Source organism: Entelurus aequoreus, linkage group LG27, assembly GCF_033978785.1.
Source record: "Entelurus aequoreus isolate RoL-2023_Sb linkage group LG27, RoL_Eaeq_v1.1, whole genome shotgun sequence".
In the NCBI taxonomy this organism is placed as follows: domain Eukaryota; kingdom Metazoa; phylum Chordata; class Actinopteri; order Syngnathiformes; family Syngnathidae; genus Entelurus; species Entelurus aequoreus.
In genome coordinates, this window is record NC_084757.1 from 8,357,429 (window position 1) to 8,371,102 (window position 13,674).

Here is a 13,674-nt window from a genome sequence, read left to right on the forward strand (position 1 = left end):
TCCCATTTCTTCCTTGATCACTATCACCTCACTCCCTTGATCCATATCACCTTACTTCCTTGATCCCTATCACCTCACTCCCTTGATCACTATCACCTGACTCCCTTGATCCCTTGATCACTATCACCTCACTCCCTTGATCCCTATCACCTCACTCCACCTTACTCCCTTGATCACTATCACCTCACTCCCTTGATCCCTATCACCTCACTCCCTTGATCACATCACCTTACTTCCTTGATCCCTATCGCCTTACTTCCTTGATCCCTATCACCTCACTCCCTTGATCCCTATCACCTCACTCCCTTGATCCCTATCACCTCACTCCCTTGATCACTATCACCTTACTCCCTTGATCACTATCCCCTTACTTCCTTGATCACTATCCCATTTCTTCCTTGATCACTATCACCTCACTCCCTTGATCCACTCCCTTGATCACTATCACCTTACTCCCTTGATCCCTATCACCTCACTCCCTTGATCCCTATCACCTCACTCCTTTGATCCCTATCACCTTACTCCCTTGATCCCTATCACCTCACTCCCTTGATCCCTATCACCTCACTCCCTTGATCCCTATCACCTCACTCCCTTGATCCCTATCACCTCACTCCCTTGATCCCTATCACCTCACTCCCTTGATCCCTTGATCACTATCACCTCACTCCCTTGATCCCTATCACCTCACTCCCTTGATCACTATCACCTTACTCCCTTGATCACTATCACCTCACTCCCTTGATCCCTATCACCTCACTCCCTTGATCACATCACCTTACTTCCTTGATCCCTATCGCCTTACTTCCTTGATCCCTATCACCTCACTCCCTTGATCCCTATCACCTCACTCCCTTGATCCCTATCACCTCACTCCCTTGATCACTATCACCTTACTCCCTTGATCACTGTCCCCTTACTTCCTTGATCACTATCCCATTTCTTCCTTGATCACTATCACCTCACTCCCTTGATCCACTCCCTTGATCACTATCACCTTACTCCCTTGATCACTATCACCTCACTCCCTTGATCCCTATCACCTCACTCCCTTGATCCCTATCACCTTACTCCCTTGATCCCTCTCACCTCACTCCCTTGATCCCTCTCACCTCACTCCCTTGATCCCTCTCACCTCACTCCCTTGATCCCTCTCACCTCACTCCCTTGATCCCTCTCACCTCACTCCCTTGATCCCTATCACCTCACTCCCTTGATCCCTATCACCTCACTCCCTTGATCCCTATCACCTCACTCCCTTGATCCCTATCACCTCACTCCCTTGACCACCATTACTTACATCCACCCTGCCTCCTCGACCACTACGTGTCCCCTCATGTGGTCCTGTGTGTGCGAGGTGAGCACGCTAGTGACGGGGCTAAGGACACTACCAAGTGGCCAAGGACACTACCAAGTGGCCAAGGACACTACCAAGTGGCTAAGGACACTACCAAGTGGCCAAGGACACTACCAAGTGGCCAAGGACACTACCAAGTCCACACAGGTATAGTTGGCGTGCAGTGAAGTGAACAGTCCCAGGTGCAAGGGGAGAGGAGGCAGGAAGTGACAGTAAAGGAGACCAATCAAGGTGTAGTTAGTCAGCAGCAGGTGCACGAGTCACAATGCCAGCTTTAAGAAATTCCTTAAAAAAATAAAAATAAAAATAAAAAATAAATAAAAAGGCACCTTTTTTCTTCTCCTCACAAAGCTTCCATTAAAAAAGTCAGATTGCGGCGGCGTGCGCTCGCTCGCTCGCTCTCTCTCTCTCCCTCCCTCCCTCCGCTAATCACCAGCGTTTGTTCCCGCTGACGTGGATGCTAACCGCCGTCTCCCAAGTGGAATGAATTGGCAGGCGGGCGTCAACAATGGAGATCGTGGAGTCACTTCCTCACCAGTTTGTCTGCATCCGCTTCACTTTTCTAATCAGACGCACATTGACTTGCATTCAAACTCATGTATAAAGGAGAAGAAACGTCAAGTTAATAGTCTGCATTGACTCTCCTTTATGCAGCCGCCATCTTTGCTACATAAGTCATTTCTACAGTAGCAGAAAAGAACTGTACTATTGTTATTAATGAGACATATTTTTTTTCCCCCCACATCCCTAACAGCTCTATTGCTCACCCGGGACAGAAAACAGATACAAAGTGGTGTTTTATTCTTTTCTTAAGAGTCAGCCGGCGCCTGAGAGGCAGGCCATGTGTCACCGCCAGAAACATAACCAGGTTAGCGCTGAAGCGGTGGATACATGGAGACGGATGGCGCCGCCTGGCCGTAACTTTATTTATTCCCGTGCACGTGGACGTTCTCGCCGCGCTCGCTTCGGTCGAACTTTTTACGATCGTGAAAAAATGGTCTGGATGTCCGTTTGATGATTACAAGATCGAATTGAAGCCAGCGGATGTTTCCAGAAGACGGATGCTGCCCGCCACTCACAGACCGGATTAGTGAAAGAACACCGTAAAAATAAAAGTCGGCAGATTTTACGGTAAAAAAAAAAAAAATGGCAATATTAGTTTTATAGTAAATATAGACTTTTTTTTTTTTTTTTTTTTTTTTTTTTTTTAACAGTGAAATCTACGGTAATTTTTACAGTGCATTAGTATAAATGGTCAATATTTCTGCGGTAAAATTCCGGCAATTGCCGTAAAATCTACAGTCGTTTTTACAGTGCGTTACTGTAATTTCTGCATAAATAAGAAAACAGTAAAAATATTCGTTTTACAGTAAATATCGACAGTTAAATTTTTTACAGCGAAATGTAAGGTAATTTTTACAGTGCATTAGTATAAATGGTCAATATTTCTGCGGTAAAATTCCGGCAATTGCCGTAAAATCTACAGTCGTTTTTACAGTGCGTTACTGTAATTTCTGCATAAATAAGAAAACAATAAAAATATTCGTTTTACAGTAAATATCGACAGTTTAATTTTTTACAGCGAAATCTAAGGTAATTTTTACAGTGCATTAGTATAAATGGTCAATATTTCTGCAGTAAAATTCCGGCAATTGCCGTAAAATCTACAGTCGTTGTTTTTACAGTGCGTTACTGTAATTTCTGCATAAATAAGAAAACAGTAAAAATATTCGTTTTACAGTAAATATCGACAGTTTAATTTTTTACAGCGAAATCTAAGGTAATTTTTACAGTGCATTAGTATAAATGGAAAAACAGTACCACCTTTATTTTTATAGTAAAATGCAGGCGACTGAGCTGACAGTTTTGTACCGTAAAATCCACAAAATTATATTTTTTTTCTTACAGTGCATTACTGTAAATATTTCTGCGGTAAAATTCCGGCAACTGAGCTGACAGTTTGTTACCGTAAAAACTACAGTCGTTGTTTTTACGTTATTTATTTTTTATAGTAAAACTCATGTGACTGAGCTGCCAGTTTTGTATCGTAAAATTTCCTGACTTTTTTTTTTTTGCACTGCATTTCTGTATATATAAGAAAACAGTAAAAATATTAGTTTTACAGTAAATATAGACTTTTTTTTTTCTTTTTTTTTTTTTTTTAACAGTGACGGTCATTTTTACAGTGCATTAGTATAAGTGGTAAATATTTCTGCGGTAAAATTCCGGCAATTGCCGTAAAATCTACAGTCGTTTTTACAGTGCGTTACTGTAATTTCTGCATAAATAAGAAAACAGTAAAAATATTCGTTTTACAGTAAATATCGACAGTTTAATTTTTTACAGCGAAATCTAAGGTAATTTTTACAGTGCATTAGTATAAATGGAAAAACAGTACCACCTTTATTTTTATAGTAAAATGCAGGCGACTGAGCTGCCAGTTTTGTACCGTAAAATCCACAAAAATTTTTTTTTTTTCTTTACAATGCATTACTGTAAATATTTCTGCGGTAAAATTCCGGCAACTGAGCTGACAGTTTGTTACCGTAAAAACTACAGACGTTGTTTTTACCTTATTTATTTTTTATAGTAAAACTCATGTGACTGAGCTGCCAGTTTTGTATCGTTAAATTTCCTGACTTTTTTTTTTTTTTGCACTGCATTTCTGTATATATAAGAAAACAGTAAAAATATTAGTTTTACAGTAAATATAGACTTTTTTTTTTCTTTTTTTTTTTTTTAACAGAGACGGTCATTTTTACAGTGCATTAGTATAAGTGGTAAATATTTCTGCGGTAAAATTACGGCAATTGCCGTAAAATCTACAGTCGTTGTTTTTACAGTGTGTTACTGTAATTTCTGTACAAACAAGAAAACAGTAAAAATATTATTTTTACAGTAAATATCGACAGTTTAATTTTTTTAATTTTTTTTATTTTTTACGGCAAAATCTAAGGTAATTTTTACAGTGCATTAGTATAAATGGAAAAACGGTACCACCTTTATTTGTATAGTAAAATTCAGGCGACTGAGCTGCCAGTTTTGTACCGTAAAATCTACTGACTTTTTTTTTTTTTTTTTTACAGTGCATTTCTGTAAATATTTCCGCGGTAAAATTCCGGTAACTGAGCTGACAGTTTTTTGTTTTTTTACAGTGCATGTCTGTACATAGAAAAAAACAGTAAAAATATTATTTTTACATTAAATATCGACAGGTTTTTTGAGGGCTTTTTTTAACCGTGAAACTGAGCTGATAGTTTGTTGCCATGAAAGGTACAGTCGTTGTTTTTACAGTGTGTTACCGTAAACGGGAAAATGTTGCCACTTTCATTTCTACAATAAAATTCAGGCAACTGAGCTGCCAGTTTTGTATCGTAAAATTTTCTGACTTGTTTTTTTACAGAGCATTTCTGTAAATATAAGAAAACGGTGAAAATATTATTTTTCCAGTAAATATAATAATAATAATAATAATAATAATAATAATGAATTGCATTTATAACGCACTTTACATTTGTTAAAATCTTAAAGTGCTACAAAGTATAAAAATAAAAATAGAAAGTAAGAATATATAATAAAAAATTAAAATAGAAATAAAATCATGACACACAAACTGAAACATAGATAAAAATAGAAATAAAAAGCATGAAAGCACTGGATAAAAAACAAATAAGCATGCAATGCATTTAAAAACAAGAAGGCAGAGAAATTAGGTAAAAGCTGTGCTAAAAATAAAAAAATAAAAAATATGTGAAGAAAAAAGTTTACGGTACAAAACTGACAGGTCAGTCATCGGAATTTTACTGTAAACATAAAGGTGACACTGTTTTTCTATTTATACTAATGCACTGTGAAAATAGCCGTAGATTTCGCTGTAAAAAAAATAAAATAAAATAAAAAATTTAACTGTCCATATTTACTGTAAAACTAATATTTTTACTGTTTTCTTATATAAACAGAAATTACAGTTACAAACTGTAAACATGATGACTGTAGATTTTACGGCAACAAACTGTCAGCTCAGTTGCCGGAATTTTACCACAGAAATATTTACTACTTATACTAATGCACTGTAAAAATGACCGTAGAGTTCTCTGTTAATTTTTTTTTTTTTTTAAATCTATATTTACTGTAAAACTAATATTTTACTGTTTTCTTTTATATACAGAAATGCAGTGTAAAAAAAAGAAAAGTCAGGAAATTTTACAATACAAACCTGGCTGCCCAATTGACGGAATTTTACTATAAAAAATAAATAAGGTAAAAACAACGACTGTGGATTTTACGGCAACAAACTGCCAGCTCAGTTGCCGGAATTTTACCACAGAAATATTTACTACTTATACTAATGCACTGTAAAAATGGCAGTAGATTTCACTGTTAAAAAAAATAAATAAAATAAAATAAAAAGGTCAACTATTATTTTTACTGTTTTCTTATACATACAGAAATGCAGTGTAAAAAAATAGAAAAGTCAGGAAATTTTACGATTCAAAACTGGCAGCTCAGTTGCCTGAATTTTACTATAAAAAATAAATAAGGTAAAAACAACGACTGTGGATTTTACGGCAACAAACTGCCAGCTCAGTTGCCAGAATTTTACCACAGAAATATTTACTACTTATACTAATGCACTGTAAAAATGGCAGTAGATTTCACTGTTAAAAAAATAAATAAAATAAAATAAAAAGGTCAACTATTCTTTTTACTGTTTTCTTATACATACAGAAATGCAGTGTAAAAAAATAAAAAAAAGTCAGGAAATTTTACGATTCAAAACTGGCAGCTCAGTTGCCTGAATTTTACTATAAAAAATAAATAAGGTAAAAACAACGACTGTAGTTTTTACGGCAACAAACTGTCAGCTCAGTTGCCGGAATTTTACCGCAGAAATATTTACAGTAATGCACTGTAAAGAAAAAAAATAATAATTTTGTAGATTTTACGGTACAAAACTGGCAGCTCAGTCGCCTGAATTTTACTATAAAAATAAAGGTGACACTGTTTTTCCATTTATACTAATGCACTGTAAAAATGACCGTAGATAAAAAAATTTAAAAAAGGCAATATTTACTGTAAAACTAATATTTTTACTGTTTTCTTATTTATACCGAAATGCAGTGTAAAAAAAAAAAGTCAGGAAATTTTACGATACATAACTGGCAGCTCAGTCGCCTGAATTTTACTATAAAAAATAAATAAGGTACCGTTTTTCCATTTATGCTAATGCACTGTAAAAACGACCGTAGATTTTACGGTAAAAAGAAAAAAAATTCATACAAAGTCGCCAGAGTTTTATTGTAGAAATGACAGTGGCGGCGTTTTCCAGTTTACAGTTACACACTGTAAAAACAACGACTGTAGATTTTCCGGCAACAAACTGTCAGCTCAGTTGCCGGAATTTTACGGCAGAAATATTTACAGTAATGCACCATAAAGAAAAAAAAGAATTTTGTAGATTTTACAGTACAAAACTGGCAGTCGTCTGAATTTTACTATAAAAATAAAGGTGACACAATTTTTCCATTTATACTAATGCACTGTAAAAATGATGTAGATTTCACGGGGAAAAAAAACAATGCTGATATTTACTGTAAAAACAATATTTTTACTGTTTTCTTATATTTACAGAAATGCACTGTAAAAAAACAAGTCAGGATATTTTACGATACAAAACTGGCAGCTCAGTCGCCAGAATTTTATTGTAGAAATGAAAGTGGTAGCGTTCTCCCGTTTACAGTAACACACTGTAAAAACAACGACTGTAGATTTTATGGCAACAAACTATCAGCTCAGTTTCACGGTAAAAAAAAAACAACCCAAAAAAACCTGTCGATATTTATTGTAAAAATTATATTTTTACTGGTTTTTTCTATTTACAGATATCTACTGTAAAAACTGTCAGCTCAGTTTCCGGAATTTTACCGCGAAAACATTTTCAGAAATGCAGTGTAAAGAAAAAAAAAAAGTCAGTAGATTTTAACGGTACAAAACTGGCAGCTCAGTCGCCTGAATTTTACTATAAAAATAAAGGTGGTAACCATTTTCCATTTATACTAATGCACTGTAAAAATGACCGTAGATTTTACGGTAAAAAGAAAAAACTGAGTTTTATTGTGAAAATTAAAATGGTAGCATTTTTTCATTTACAGTAATACACTGTAAAAACAACCGCAGTCGATTTTACGGCGAAAAACTGTCAGCTAAGTTGCTGTAATTTTACTGTAAAAATATTTACAGTTATGCACTGTAGAGGAAGAGAAAATCCGTAGATTTTACGGTACAAAACTGACAGGTCAGTCGCCAGAATTTTATTGTAGAAATGAAAGTGGCAACGTTTTCCCGTTTACAGTAACACACACAAACAACGACTGGAGTTTTTACGGCAACAAACTGTCAGCTCAGTTGCCGGAATTTTACCGCAAGAAATGTTTACGGTAATGCACTGTAAAGAAAAAAAAGAATTCTGTGGATTTTATAGTACAAAACTGACAGCTCAGTCGCCTGAATTTTACTATAAAAATAAAGGTGATACTGTTTTTCCATTTATACTAATGCACTGTAAAAATAACCTTAAATTTCACAGTAAAAATGGTTTTTCGATATTTACTGTAAAAATAATATGTTAACTGTTTTTTTCTATTTACAGAAATGCACTGTAAAAAAAACAAGTCGGGAGATTTTCCGATACAAAACTGGCAGCTCAGTCGCCTGAATTTTACTGTAAAATTAAAGGTGGTACCGTTTTTCCATTTATACTAATGCACTGTAAAAACGACCGTATTTTTGACGGTAAAAAGAAAAAACTGAGTTTTATTGTGAAAATGAAAATGTTCACATTTACAGTAATAAACTGTAAAAACAACCGCCGTCGATTTTACGGCAAAAAAACGGTCAGCTCAGTTGCCGGAATTTCACTGTAAAAATATTTACAGTTATGCACTGTAGAGGAAAAGAAAGGTGGTATATTTTACCATACAAAACTGGCAGGTAAGTAGCCAGAATTTTACAGTAAAAATAAAAGTAGTACTGTTTTCCATTTGTTGTAATGCCCTGTAAAAAATAAGTGTAGATTTTACGTTAAAAAGAAAAAAAATGTTGGAAAAAGTCGCCAGAGTTTTATTTTGAAAATAAAAATGGTAGCGTTTTTCCATTTGTGGTAATACACTGTGAAAGCAAAAAAGTAAAAATAACAGTTTACCATTTTAATTGACAGTCATTCAATACTGAAAAAAAATGTAAATTTGATGGTAAAATTCTGTCGACTTTAAAATGTAAAGATTTTTTTTAATTATTTTATATTTTTACCGTGAATAAACAAACTTTAATACAAGAACACTTCGGTTTGTGCTAAAATTAGTTCATAAATTCCACTAATAAAAGGCACGTTAGCATCTTCTTATAATAGGAACATATACTGTACAGATATTAGCATTGATATTGTCAAGTTATTCCTTTAAGTTAAAGAAAAAAAAGATTTTTCATGAATTGCTACTTGTAGAGTGTCGAAGAAAATCGTGTAACTACGCATCGGACAGATATTTGATGTTATTGACCGCATTGTTGTTGGGTATAATTCAAAGATAACTCAGCTTCTGTGACATACTGTAAGGTCAAACAACAATCCCTGAAAGGTCAGCGTAGAAGCGCTGCGGGTAGAGCGCTGAAGCAAAACATGCAACTGATCTTGACCTCCGCCATATTGCTTGGGATATCATTCAAAAATCAATCGGGACCTGTCTGTTTTGTGACAAATCAATAATTCCAGACAGCTTAAAAACAAGATTGGTCCAGAACCACTGCGGATAGAGCGCCGAAAAGAAAAATGGGGCGAGATATGTGACGTTGACCTTGGCTGAATTGTTTTGGGTATCGTTCAAAAATCAATCAGGTTCTGTTTTTGACATAACACAAGATTTCCTAAAGCTTTTACAATAGATTTGTCTAGAAGTGCTACGGGGAGAGTGATGAAAAGAATTGTGATCCAACCTTTGACATAGGTTCTTGAGCAGTATTTTGTTGTAGATCCCCAACATCAAAATCATCAAAGTTTTTGGCAACATTGGTTTAGGCATCCACTCAAAACCTTGGTTAGGTACAATAATCCATAAAGTTTGGAGGGTAGATGGAAGACTACGGGTAGAGCGCTGAAGTGAAACACGCATCGACACATTTGATTTTAGACGTCCACTATTATGTTTAGGATATCATTTTAATTTGAATCTGCCTGTTTGTGACAAAACAATAATTCTTAACAGATTAAAAATAAGACTGGTCCCGAACCACTGAAAAAAGAGCGCAGAAAAGAAAAATGGGATGAGATAAGGGACATTGACCTCGGCTGAATTGTTTTGGGTATCATTCAAAAAATCAATCAGGTTCTGTCTTTTACATAACACAATATTTCCTAAAGCTTTTACAATAGATTTGTCTAGGAGTGCTACGGGTAGAGTGATGAAAGGAACTATGATCCAAACTTTGACATCAGTTCTTGGGCAGTATTTTGATGTAGAACCCCGACACCAAAATCAAAGTTTTATGGCAACATTGGTTTAGGCATTAATCAAGACCAATGTACTATCTGACATTGTACTTTAAGTCCATACAGTTTGGAGGGTAGGGGGGAAGACTACGGAGCGAGTGCTGAAGTGAAACACACATTTTCAGATTTGATCTTTGACCTCCACTATTGTGTTTTGGATATCATTTCAATATGAATCTGTCTGTTTGTGACAAAATAGTAATTCCTAACAGCTTAAGAATAAGATTGGTCCGGAACCACTGCAGATAGAGCGCCGAAAAGAAAAATGGGGGGAGATATGTGACATTGACCTCGACTGAAATTGTTTTGGGTATCATCCAAAAAATCAATCAGGTTCTGTCTTTGACATAACACATTATTTCCTAAAGCTTTTACAATAGATTTGTCTAGAAGTGCTACGGTTAGAGTGATGAAAAGAATTATGATCCAAACTTTGACATCAGGTTCTTGGGCAGTATTTTGATGTAGAACCCCGACACCAAAATCTTCAAAGTTTTATGGCAACATTGGTTAAGGCATTAATCAAGACGATTTGGAGGGTAGAGGGAAGAATACGGATCGAGTGCTGAAGTGAAACACGCATTTTCAGATTTGATCTTTAACCTCTACTATTGTGTTTTGGATATAATTTCAATATGAATCCGTCTGTTTGTGACAAAACAATAATTCCTAACAGCTTAAAAATAAGATTGGTCCGGAATCACTGCAGGTAGAGCGGCGAAAAGAAAAATGGGGCGAGATATGTGACGTTGACCTCGACTGAAATTGTTTTGGGTATCATCCAAAAAAATCCATCAGGTTCTGTCTTTGACATAACACAATATTTCCTAAAGCTTTTACAATAGATTTGTCTAGAAGTGCTACGGTTAGAGTGATGAAAAAAATGATGATCCAAACTTTGACATCAGGTTCTTGGGCAGTATTTTGATGTAGAACCCAGACACCAAAATCATCAAAGTTTTATGGCAACATTGGTTTAGGCATGAATCAAGACCAATGTACTATCTGACATTGTACTTTAGTCCATACAGTTTGGAGGGTAGGGGGGAAGACTACGGATCGAGTGCTGAAGTGAAACACGCATTTTCAGATTTGATCTTTGACCTCCACTATTGTGTTTTGGATATAATTTCAATATGAATCTGTCTGTTTGTGACAAAACAATAATTCCTAACAGCTTAAAAATAACATTGGTCCAGAATCACTGTAGGTAGAGCGCCGAAAAGAAAATGGGGCGAGATATGTGACGTTGACCTCGGCTGGAATTGTTCTGGGTATCATTAAAAAATGTATCAGGTTCTGTCTTTGACATAAAACAAGATTTCCTAAAGCTTTAACAATACATGTGTCTAGAACTGCTACGGTTAGAGTGATGAAAAGAATTATGATCCAACATTTTGGGCAGTATTTTGTTGTCGAACCACGTATCTATCTACTATCTGATATTACACTTTAATCCATAAAGTTTGGAGGGTAGGGGGAAGACTGCGGATCGAGTGCTGAAGTGAAACACGCATTTTCAGATTTGATCTTTGACCTCTATTATTGTGTTTTGGATATCATTTCAATATGAATCCGTCTGTTTGTGACAAAACAATAATTCCTAACAGCTTAAAAATAAGATTGGTCCAGAATCACTGTAGGTAGAGCGCCGAAAAGAAAATGGGGCGAGATATGTGACGTTGACCTCGGCTGGAATTGTTCTGGGTATCATTCAAAAATGTATCAGGTTCTGTCTTTGACATAAAACAAGATTTCCTAAAGCTTTAACAATAGATTTGTCTAGAACTGCTACGGTTAGAGTGATGAAAAGAATTATGATCCAACATTTTGGGCAGTATTTTGTTGTCGAACCACGTATCTATCTACTATCTGATATTATACTTTAATCCATAAAGTTTGGAGGGTAGGGGGAAGACTGCGGATCGAGTGCTGAAGTGAAATACGCATTTTCAGATTTGATCTTTGACCTCCATTATTGTGTTTTGGATATCATTTCAATATGAATCTGTCTGTTTGTGACAAAACAATAATTCCTAACAGCTTAAAAATAAAATTGGTCCAGAATCACTGTAGGTAGAGCGCCGAAAAGAAAATGGGGCGAGATATGTGACGTTGACCTCGGCTGGAATTGTTCTGGGTATCATTCAAAAATTTATCAGGTTCTGTCTTTGACATAAAACAAGATTTCCTAAAGCTTTAACAATAGATTTGTCTAGAACTGCTACGGTTAGAGTGATGAAAAGAATTATGATCCAACATTTTGGGCAGTATTTTGTTGTCGAACCCCGACATCAAAATCATCTAGGTTTTAGGGCTCCATAGGTTTAGGCATAAATGTATCTATCTACTATCTGACATTATACTTTAATCCATACAGTTTGGAGGGTAGGGGGAAGACTGCGGATCGAGTGCTGAAGTGAAACACGCATCTGAAATTTGATCTTTGACCTCCACTATTAAGTTTTGGATATCATTTCAATATGAATCCGTCTGTTTGTGACAAAACAATAATTCCTGGAAGTCTAGGGGGGAGTGCTGCAGGTAGAGCGCTGAAAAGAACCGCTCTCCGACAGATCCAACCTTTGCCATATATATATTCAACATAGTGTCTATATGTGACACATCTCAATTTGCACTTGCAGTTATTGTTTCGTCTTGGACTGCTGTGGGTAAAGTGCTGAAGAGAATAGTAAATATATAGTATATCGCCCTGATAAAACATCACTAGAAGAAGAAATAAAGAGCTGGCAGTTACTTTTATGCGGCACGACTGTCTCGCCGGCAGACAAAACAACACAACTATTCTGCTGTGTCAAATCTACGCCACGCTTTGAAAAGTGACGCGGGCTATTGAGTCGCCTGCTTCGTTAGGCCTTGAGAGCACTAATGGAAGCGAAAGTGGACAAAAGCTCATCGATTTCCATTGGGCAGGTCTGAATTAATATGGCCGCTTGGTTACTGAGCAAAGAGACGGAGCTCAATCACCTAAAAAAAAATAAAAAATAAATAGTATGGACGCCACTCTGCTGCACTCATCGTGCACGCTAATCAATAGCCAATTAACGTGCTGACACACCAGTGCAGTCACAGTCTGCACTCCTCTTTAAGGCTCGTTACCGGATAATTGTTCACCCCCACAAGCTCCGTCCTCCAGAGTCAGGGTTTTAGAGCCGCCCCCACCCAAGTCGCTTCTCCTATAATTACTTCTGGTGTCATCTATTAGCCTCCCCTCCATATTGTCACACAGTCAGGACGGAAGCCATCAAACATCTTATCGTTCCCAGAGAGAGGCCCCCGTTTCAGCGACGGTAGAAGCGGAGGGTGCGGGGATGCAGAGATCCATTTATCGATTGGTTATCCCGGCGCGGGGGGAACTCGGTGTGCGGCCGGCGAAGATGCAGAGTCAGACGTCAGGGGGAAAAAATCAAATATAGATTTTGACTGATAGACAAAGTTGGTCAAGGTAGCGGAAATCTATGGGTTTTATCACAACTTCTAGATCCAAACAATCTTTCACTGACTGTGTTGGAGTAAGGTTGTCAGGTTCAAACACCGATGACATTTATTAAACAAGACAAGAGGCAAGGAATTAAACAGAGACAGAATGCAATTTGGACTCAATATTGAGGAGAGTCGTCTGTACACTGTACCCTTGGACAGTATCTCGGTACGCTCTGCCAAAAGATTGCACGCCTCCTTCTTTTATTTTGGACCCCTCCCCGACCACATGGCCACCGCTGTTTCCAAAGGACAAAGGTCGCAAAAAGTTCAC